The following is a 9,297-nucleotide window of genomic DNA, read 5'->3' on the forward strand; positions in this document are numbered from 1 at the left end:
TACTAAGGTGTCCAAGCTTCCACTTCTTGTAAACTTCCTTTCTGTGTTTAATCTCACTGAAGAGTCTTCTGCTAATCCAAGATGGCCACCTGCCATACTTGACAGTCTTCCTGCCTATTGGGATGGGTTGTTCCTGCATCCTCAGTAAGTTTTCTTTAAAATCCAACCAGCTCTTTTGGACTCCTTTCCCCTGCAGACTGGCTTCCCACAGGATCCTACTCTTCATTACTCAGAAGGAGTCAAAGTCTGCTTTTCTGAAGGCCACAGTACATTCTCTCCTGATCTCCTTCCTTCCTTTTGTCAGGATCCTGAACTCAAGCGGCTTGTGGTCACTGCTGCCCAACCTGCCATCCACTTCTACATCCCCCACCAACTCTTCCAAGTTTGTCAGCAATAGGTCACGATCAAGCCTCCTAGTTGCTGTCTGCAACAGTTACACCAGGAAGTTGTCTCCAACACTGTCCAAAACCTCCTGGATTGCTGGGCATTGCTGTATTGCCCTCCCTGCAGATGTCAGGAGGATTGAAGTCCCCCATGAGAACCAGGACCTGTGAACTGGAGGTTTCTGCTAACTGTCTGCGGAAAGTCTCATCTACCTCATCCTCCAGGTCTGGTGGTCTATGTGGTGACCGGGGAAGGGTCGGCTGGGTTGTGGCCACGAACTCAGAACGGATAGGCGGGTACTTTTGACCGCTGGAGTAGAATTAGGCACAGACGCATACTGGTTCAAACAAAGATGGCTTTACTTACACTGTCGAGGTACACAGCGTAGGAAGAAAGTTAACTTCAAACTTCAGTTACAGTTTCACCGAGAGCTCTAACACGACGAGATATCTTTCTAGCGATTTCAACGAGCATGCAGGGCATGGGGTACGTCAGGACAGTCGATGACGGGCAGTCGCCGGTGAGTGATCAGTTCACCGAGTTCACTCTGAGGTGTGCGCGGAGTTCTCCGACCCGGGTGGAAACTGCTTTAACTTTTATACGGCTAGAGAGCCAATTGCTAGTCGTCACGTAGGAATAATTTGAAACCAGCCAATAATAGTGTGCGTATTTGCATACGAATGGCGGAAACTGTTCACCACACCGGAAAACTCCACCGTACCGGGAAATTCCGTCGTACAAAATCTTACTGCGCCAAGAAGCTTCATTGTGCTAGAAAATTCCACTGTGCCGAGGCACTTAACCAGTAGGCTCTGACATGCCCCCTTGCCGATGGCACAGTTAGAATTGGAGCACATGCACGTCGTCTAAGTTGTTATCTCTCTCGGGGGGTTCATAGGGTAACCGGGTATACACAAAAGCATACAACGAAAAAAGTTCGTCCTCTATGGATCGAATCAGATAATAACCAATACAAACACAAACACACATAAGTATATTCGTTATAAAGAGTTCAATTATGAGGACTTCAGTAGGTGTCATGGCGAAGTCACACATCAGGCCTCTGCTTCTTCTCTATCTCTCTCTCTTTCTGGGTCCGCCTCTGACATGTATTTTGAGCCTCGAACAGAAAAACTGTAAAGAAAAAATTCTCTGAACAGTTAACCAACTTATATTATAATGTTTGTATGGAGCCGCGCGCGATGGAACAGCTAATTAGCACATGATACAGGTTCTTGGACGCGACTCCGCTCCGGACGACTCTCTCTCTCGCATACCCACAGATGCGACCGACATGGATGACGATTCATACACGGACGCTGCATGGTTTTGTCTGCGCTTAGCGAGATGAGAATGTTGTGAACTCGTCATCTGGCTCTTTTGGGTATTGGAAACCTAATTCATAGGCTAGTTGCCATTGGCCCGCGTCTCCCAGGATTCGTAGCTGCCGCTTAATGAGCCTAGAATGATGTAGGAGTAATCCAAACATGATCCTCTCCTCTGGCGTTCTTTGTGGCATTGGTTGCAATGTTCGTCGAAGGTCAGACTCGCGATGTCTTGCGCTCTGAGTCTTGATCAGGCATGCAGTGGGTTGACGCTCCAAGTCACTAGACGTTCCTGTGTCCGACTTCATAAGGGCCTGTAATTGCGGGAGTTGACGTAAAAGATTACCTGCGGGTTGGCCAGCTAGTGGGCCGAGGAGAATTCGAAGGATGATGGCATTTCTTCCTCCATAAACTTCAATGCAGGCTTCTATGCCATTGAGAGTTACTGGAACAATTCCAGGGTTTCGCAGGTGGTGGTGAGGCCACGGTCCTCACTGCTGGGGCGGTGTTAGTCCCAGTGCGTGTGTTCTGGAGTTCCAGGAGCAGTATGAGATTCCTATTATTGCCAGTAGAATTTGCTCTGCACTGGCCTTCGATGGGCGGCCGTCGTGCCATGCATAGGATTTGTGGTCGACCTGGCCTGCAACAAGCGCTGGAAGTGGGATTGGCCAGTGAACGTTGCACGTCACTATGTCTATGTTGGTGGCATGCCCCCGACTCCATGAGGCTTGTCTGGTTAGGAAACTTGCCTCCTTTAAGTCCAACAAGTCAGGCCCGAACTCGGCGACCAGACGTCCCAGCCATACGGCTAGAGTTTCTTCAGGCTTTATTTTTGATTCTTTGCATAACTCTTGCAACTCAGTCCAAGTACGAGCGCGATAGGTAGTGGTGCGGACTGCATCCTGCGCAGTGATTACTCGGTTGATTGTCGCCGCAGGATAAGCTGCTGTCAAAGCTGTTGCTGTATCTGGTGGGAGGGGCGGATGTAATCCTCCACTCAATGCCCCCTCCCCGTGGTAAGGAGGCGAGGCCGCCAGGAGTGACGTCACCTCAGTGGGCGGGGTTGCTGGGCGGATTCCCGCCAATTCCTCCAAAGCTCCGCCCTTCTTTTCCGGGTTCTCTGGGCGGCTCACTCCTTCCTCGGCACCATCTTGAAATGGCATCGACTCGGGGCCCTCGTTCACTGCCACCTCTTTAGCTGCCTGAACGGCTGTCAGTTGGGCTTCTAGATTCACATTTTTCCGCAGCAAGGTTGTTACGGCGCGGAACATTACATTTAACATTCTCCCCTTGTCGCACTTCGGGCCTGCCCTCTCAGTTGTGGCGCATTCCTCTGCCTCTAGATTTTCACGGAGCTCAGAAAGAAGCTCGCGGCCCCTCAATCCAAACGCCAGGGCTAGGACACTGAACCAGTCAATCGGCGTCGGTTCCCCACCCTCCCGTACAAGTCGCATACAGCAGGCAAACTCCTGGTTGAGGGTCGGGCTTGCTTCGCTCGGCTTGACTCTGGAGAGGGATGCGGTGCCCTCTTCCTCTCGGGGCTTAAATAAGACCCACTCACTACTCATCACACACCCAAACGCCCCAGGGTGAAGATGTGCCTACCATTCTTCTGAAGCTCCCTCTTCCCCCTTCAGCAAAAGGTAGCCGCTGACGAGCCTTTCACCCGTTCTGCCTGCCTGGTGATAGGCAATGTGTGCGCCTAGTTCCACGGTGTTCGACACGTGGCATCTCCCACTACGCCAGGGGCAGCTTTTAACTAATTCTAACTCCATCGGGTTTTCCCCAGATCCTGTCCGTGATGCCATGTGGTGACCGGGGAAGGGTCGGCTGGGTTGTGGCCACGAACCCAGAATGGATAGGCGGGTACTTTTGACCGCTGGAGTAGAATTAGGCACAGATGCGTACTGGTTCAAACAAAGATGGCTTTACTTACACTGTCGAGGTACACAGCGTAGGAAGAAAGTTAACTTCAAACTTCAGTTACAGTTTCACCGAGAGCTCTAACACGACAAGATATCTTTCTAGCGATTTCAATGAGCATGCAGGGCACGGGGTACGTCGGGACGGTCGATGACGGGCAGTCGCCGGTGAGTGATCAGTTCACCGAGTTCACTCCGAGGTGTGCGCGGAGTTCTCCGACCTGGGCGGAAACTGCTTTAACTTTTATACGGCTAGCGAGCCAATTGCTAGTCATCACGTAGGACTAATTTGAAACCGGTCAATAATAGCGTGCGTATTTGCATACGAATGGCGGGAACTGTGCACCACATCTGAAAACTCCACCGTACCGGGAAATTCCGTCGTACAAAATCTTACTGCGCCGAGAAGCTTCATTGTGCTAGAAAATTCCACTGTGCCGAGGCACTTAACCAGTAGGCTCTGACAGTCTAAAGCAGACACCCAACATGACATAAGCCATCTTGCTCTCCCCTTTAACCTTAACCCAGAGACTATCAAAATACTGGTTTTACAGAGAAGCTCTTAGAAATCATAACACTCTTTTACATACAGCACAAATCCTCCTCCTCTTCTACCCTGCTTGTCCTTTCTAAAGATTGTACCCATTCATGACAGTACTCCAGTTAGGTGAGCTATCCAACCAAGTCTGTTATTCCAGTCATGCCATAAGTGCTTGACTGTGAGGGAGGGGAGACAGTTCAGCCTTTTGACCCTTGACAGGACTGCAGTGGTCTGTTAGGTCCACAAGGCCTAGCCTAGAAATTAGTGCATTTAAGAGATGGCACCCATGCACAGCCTATGCAATTACACAACTTGATGACCTATTCAGGTCCCTTCCGACCTGACCAGCTATCAAACTAGGACTGAAAGAAATCTGGTCTTTCAAGGAACCAATCAGCTCTGCGATGTCTGCCCAGCTGACAGAGAAGTGTATTCATAGGATGGGTAATATGCATACATAATTGAATTGCTGGCTAAAACGTTGTCTATAAGTATACCAGTAGTTGATACTTTGCAATGATCATTCAGGTCCCTTCCGACCTGACCAGCTATCAAACTAGGACTGAAAGAAATCTGGTCTTTCAAGGAACCAATCAGCTCTGCGATGTCTGCCCAGCTGACAGAGAAGTGTATTCATAGGATGGGTAATATGCATACATAATTGAATTGCTGGCTAAAACGTTGTCTATAAGTATACCAGTAGTTGATACTTTGCAATGATCAATAAACGGATCTATTTAGGAACTAAAAGATTCTCATTTGGAGACAGATTAAAGCATATTCTTAAGACAATATCAATCCTGTTTGCTTGCTCTCTCTTTGGCAGGAGCAGAGCTTTCCTTCTTGTTCTTAAGGCAAAGTGACACTCCAAAGCACCAAAGACAGAGGATCAGATAGGGCCCCAGTGCTAGACAGACCTGGCAGCACCGAGGGCCACTGAGCATCTACTGGAGGGGAAGGTCACTGCAGGGGAGGTAGGTGATAAGTCCACCTCTTGACTCACACCACTGTCACCATCTCCAGATTGCTAACGAGATGTCACTTGCCTTCCATTTCTACACTGACTCTTGTGCTGCCTTTTTTCTACTCAGCTAAAGAAACCCCCTGAGCAGAGAGGATCCGAGCAAGGTGCGGGGCCCTGCCCCCAGACGCAAGGAAGCCAGAAGCAGATTCGGCAGCAGGCGGGCCATGGGGGATGAGGAGGGTGGTGAGCAGCTGGACGTGAAGCTGGCGGCAGCACAGAGTTGCCACACCACACCATTCACCCAGCTCTGCGGGGTCCCCCAAAGCCCAGGGTACGAGGCAGTAGCCTGAATTCTCCCCTCCCAAGGAACGCCCCGTTCCTGAGTATGGTATTTCCTGCCTGTAAAAGCACCTGCATCCTCTCATCCTTCTTAACAAACTGAACAGACTGGGCTGCAGTCCACTGGCATGAGACTGCTTCCCTGGATGAAGATACTGGCAGCCCAGTCTGTTCAGTTTGTAGCAGTTTCTTGCAGACCGCGATGGGAATGTGCAGGCCTGGAAGAGGGGCAATGCAGTGGGGAGGAAAGGCATGGTCAGGATGGAAGGCAAGCAATGCTCCCCCAGCATTAAATGTGCTCCTTCCTACAACTCTAAAGCCTCACATACAAGAGCCCTGGGGCCAGCAGGGAAGTCAAAGCTCACAGTCAGCCAAAGACAGTCCACAGGTGTCATTTGGAGGCATCTGTCTTGGGGAGGGCACCTATTGTAAAGACACTTCTTCTCCCCCTGGGAGCAATGCCTGCTTTTAGAGAGTGATGGGGTGGCACAGGCTCCAAGGCTGATGCGAAGATCACCTCTCTGGTTGACCAGTAGGGGGTGCTCCTGCACTGAGCCACCCACCTCACTGCACCCAACCACCTTCCAGCCTCCAAGTGCCTCCCTGGGGGTGCCTCATGTCTGGGCCACCCCCTTCCTGGAGCCTACTTGCTAACCTGGGGGTAACGCCGCCACCACCCAAGGTCTAGACTGATTCTGGCCTGGTGCTCCCTGGGAAACACAGGCCTAGTAGTCTTTGAGGGGTACTAGACCCATTTCAAGAACTTGGGGTGCTTCCCTTAGTTTGAAGCACAAATAGTAGTCTCTCTCAGTCAATTGGACCAAAGGGACCCCAAGGCATAATCTAGACCCTCTCCCAGTAAGTCTGCCACACTAGGTACTAAGAACTTTATTGGTTACAAGCAGTAGCTTTGCAATAGGGTACAGAGTAAAGCAAAATGAAAGAAATCCCACAGAGCAAACAGTGGCATGGTAGCCTTTGATTACACATCTGATACTACAACCTATATATCTAGTTCACTCTCAAGTAGCTTACTCACAACTTTGTCCAGAGGCAGCTGGAGATTCCCTCTGGAGACAAGCAGTTCATCGATCGTGAGTATCAAGAGAGCAAGTGAGTTTCAGAAGGTGCAGCTTCTCTCCGAGTTCTCATCATGGCTACTGCCCCTTCTCCTGGGCAGTCCATAACTTATATAGACTTTATGACCTCATTTACCTGATCCAATGAAGGCCAGCAACTGTTGGCTGCCAGACAAACAATTTGAGATGCATCACTGGTTGCCAGGCAGACTCGTGCGGTCTCTTGCCCCATCCCAGTCATGTTGCCATTGCTTAGAACAATAGGGAGCTTAAGCCCCGCACCCAGGTATGTGATGCCAATCTCGTAGGCAAAGGGAGCAGGTTTCCCCCTCCCTGAGGAATGCATCCAGCTCAGGTTACAACTCGGGGTTACCTGAAACAGATGGGACCAGAGGTGTCTGCCCTCTGCACTGATTTGGTAACCACATTTTCAGAAGTGTTTGGGGAGAGACAGAGATGGGACTCTGCCACAATCTCCTCACAGGTTCCCCCAGTATCCGTGCTGTTACTAGATTTGCCAATTACTTTGCTGGGAGGCCAGCCTCTGTGTCCTTTGGGTTTTGCAGTGCCCTAGAAAGGCTGAACAAAGAGTGAACTGTTGCTGCAGTCCCCGGGCCTGACACTGCTTCCCTGGACGCAGACCCTGGTGGGTGCTGAGCCGGTATACATCCCCAAACCCTTTCTGTATTGCTGGCAGACTTATGGACACTCCTGGATAGGGATGCACTGGTGCTGGGCCAGTTTGGAGGAGTGGAAGAAACACTTCCCCCACTTTGAGCATGGATGTGGTTTCTCCTCTGTGTGGATATGCTGGTGCCAGGACAGCTGGAAGATTAGATGCAGCTCTTCCCACACTGAGCACTAGTATGGTTTCGCCCTCATGTGAATAAGCTCATGCAGAGCCCAGCTTGAGGAGTGAGTGAAGCTCTTCCCACACTATGAGTGCTGATATGACTGCTAACCCATGTTGGTAATCTGGGGCTGGGCCAGGGTAGAGGACAGGTTGAAGATTTTCCCACACTCCGAGCACCAATATGGTTTCTTCCCCATGTGCATCAGGCTGTTTGGTGAGGTAAGGGGACCGAGTGAAGTTCTTCCCACACTCTGAGCACTGATGTAGCTTCCTCTCTGTGTGGATACGATCGTGCTAATCCAAGCCTGATGAGTGAGGGAAGCTCTTCCCATACTCTGAGCACTGATGTGGCTTCTGTCCTCTGTGGATACGCTGGTGCTGAGCCAGGTGGGAGGACTGAATGAACATCTTCCCACACTCCAAACACTGATGTGGCTTCACCCCTGTGTGGATACACTGGTGCAGACCCAGTTGGGAGAGGAAAGTGAAGCTCTCCCCACAATCTGAGCACTGATGTAGCTTCCTCTCTGTGTGGATACGATCGTGCTAATCCAAGCCTGATGAGTGAGGGAAGCTCTTCCATTACTCTGAGCACTGATGTGGCTTCTCTCCTGTGTTGATATGCTGGTGCCAAGCCATGTGTGAGGACAGACAGAAGCTCTTCCCACACTCTGAGCACTGATGGGGCTTCTCCCCTATGTGGATACGTCGGTGCTAAGCCAGGTTGGAGGACTGAGCGAAGCTCTTCCCACACTCTGAGCACGGATGTGGCTTCTCCCCTATGTGGATACGTCGGTGCTAAGCCAGGTTGGAGGACTGAGCGAAGCTCTTCCCACCCTCTGAGCACTGATGTGGCTTCTCCCCTGTGTGGATACGTCGGTGCAGAGCCAGGCTGGAGGACTGACTGAAGCTCTTCCCACACTCTGAGCACTGATGCGGCTTCTCCCCTGTGTGGATACGCTGGTGCTTAACCAGGTCGGAGGAGTAACTGAATCTCTTCCCACACTCTGAGCACTGATGTGGCTTCTCCCCTGTGTGGATACGTCGGTGCAGAGCCAGGCTGGAGGACTGACTGAAGCTCTTCCCACACTCTGAGCACTGATGTGGCTTCTCCCCCCTGTTGATACGCTGGTGCCGAGCCAGATGGGAGGGGCGAATGAAGCTCTTCCCCCACTCTGAGCACCGATGCGGCTTCTCCCCCGTGTGAATACGCCAATGCTCAGACAGGTTGGAGGGACTATTGAAGCTCTTCCCACCCTCTGAGCACCGATCAGGCTTTTCCCCCCTGTGAATACGCCAATGCTCAGACAGGTTGGAGGGACTATTGAAGCTCTTCCCACACTCTGAGCACTGATGCGGCTTCTCCCCCGTGTGAATACGCCAATGCTCAGACAGGTTGGAGGGACTATTGAAGCTCTTCCCACACTCTGAGCACTGATGCGGCTTCTCCCCTGTGTGGATACGCTGGGGCAGAGCCAGCTGGGAGGGGCGAATGAAGCTCTTCCCCCACTCTGAGCACTGATGCGGCTTCTCCCCTGTGTGGATACGCTGGGGCAGAGCCAGCTGGGAGGGGCGAATGAAGCTCTTCCCCCACTCTGAGCACTGATGCGGCTTCTCCCCTGTGTGGATACGCTGGGGCAGAGCCAGCTGGGAGGGGCGAATGAAGCTCTTCCCCCACTCTGAGCACTGATGCGGCTTCTCCCCTGTGTGGATACGCTGGGGCAGAGCCAGCTGGGAGGGGCGAATGAAGCTCTTCCCCCACTCTGAGCACTGATGTGGCTTTTCCCCCGTGTGGATCCACTGGTGCAGAGCCAGCTGGGAGGGGCGAATGAAGCTCTTCCCACACTCTGAGCACTGATGCGGCTTTTCCCCCGTGTGGAGACCCCGGGG

The 9,297-nt window shown here is 51.8% G+C and overlaps 1 pseudogene; it reads right to left on the reverse strand.

Moving 5' to 3' along the window:
- Positions 1-7,089: 7,089 nt before the first annotated feature.
- LOC102380619 overlaps positions 7,090-9,297 on the reverse strand; it is a 9,142-nt pseudogene continuing 6,934 nt past the window's right edge.

The sequence above is a fragment of the Alligator sinensis genome, unplaced genomic scaffold, assembly GCF_000455745.1.
Source record: "Alligator sinensis unplaced genomic scaffold, ASM45574v1 scaffold1514_1, whole genome shotgun sequence".
In the NCBI taxonomy this organism is placed as follows: domain Eukaryota; kingdom Metazoa; phylum Chordata; order Crocodylia; family Alligatoridae; genus Alligator; species Alligator sinensis.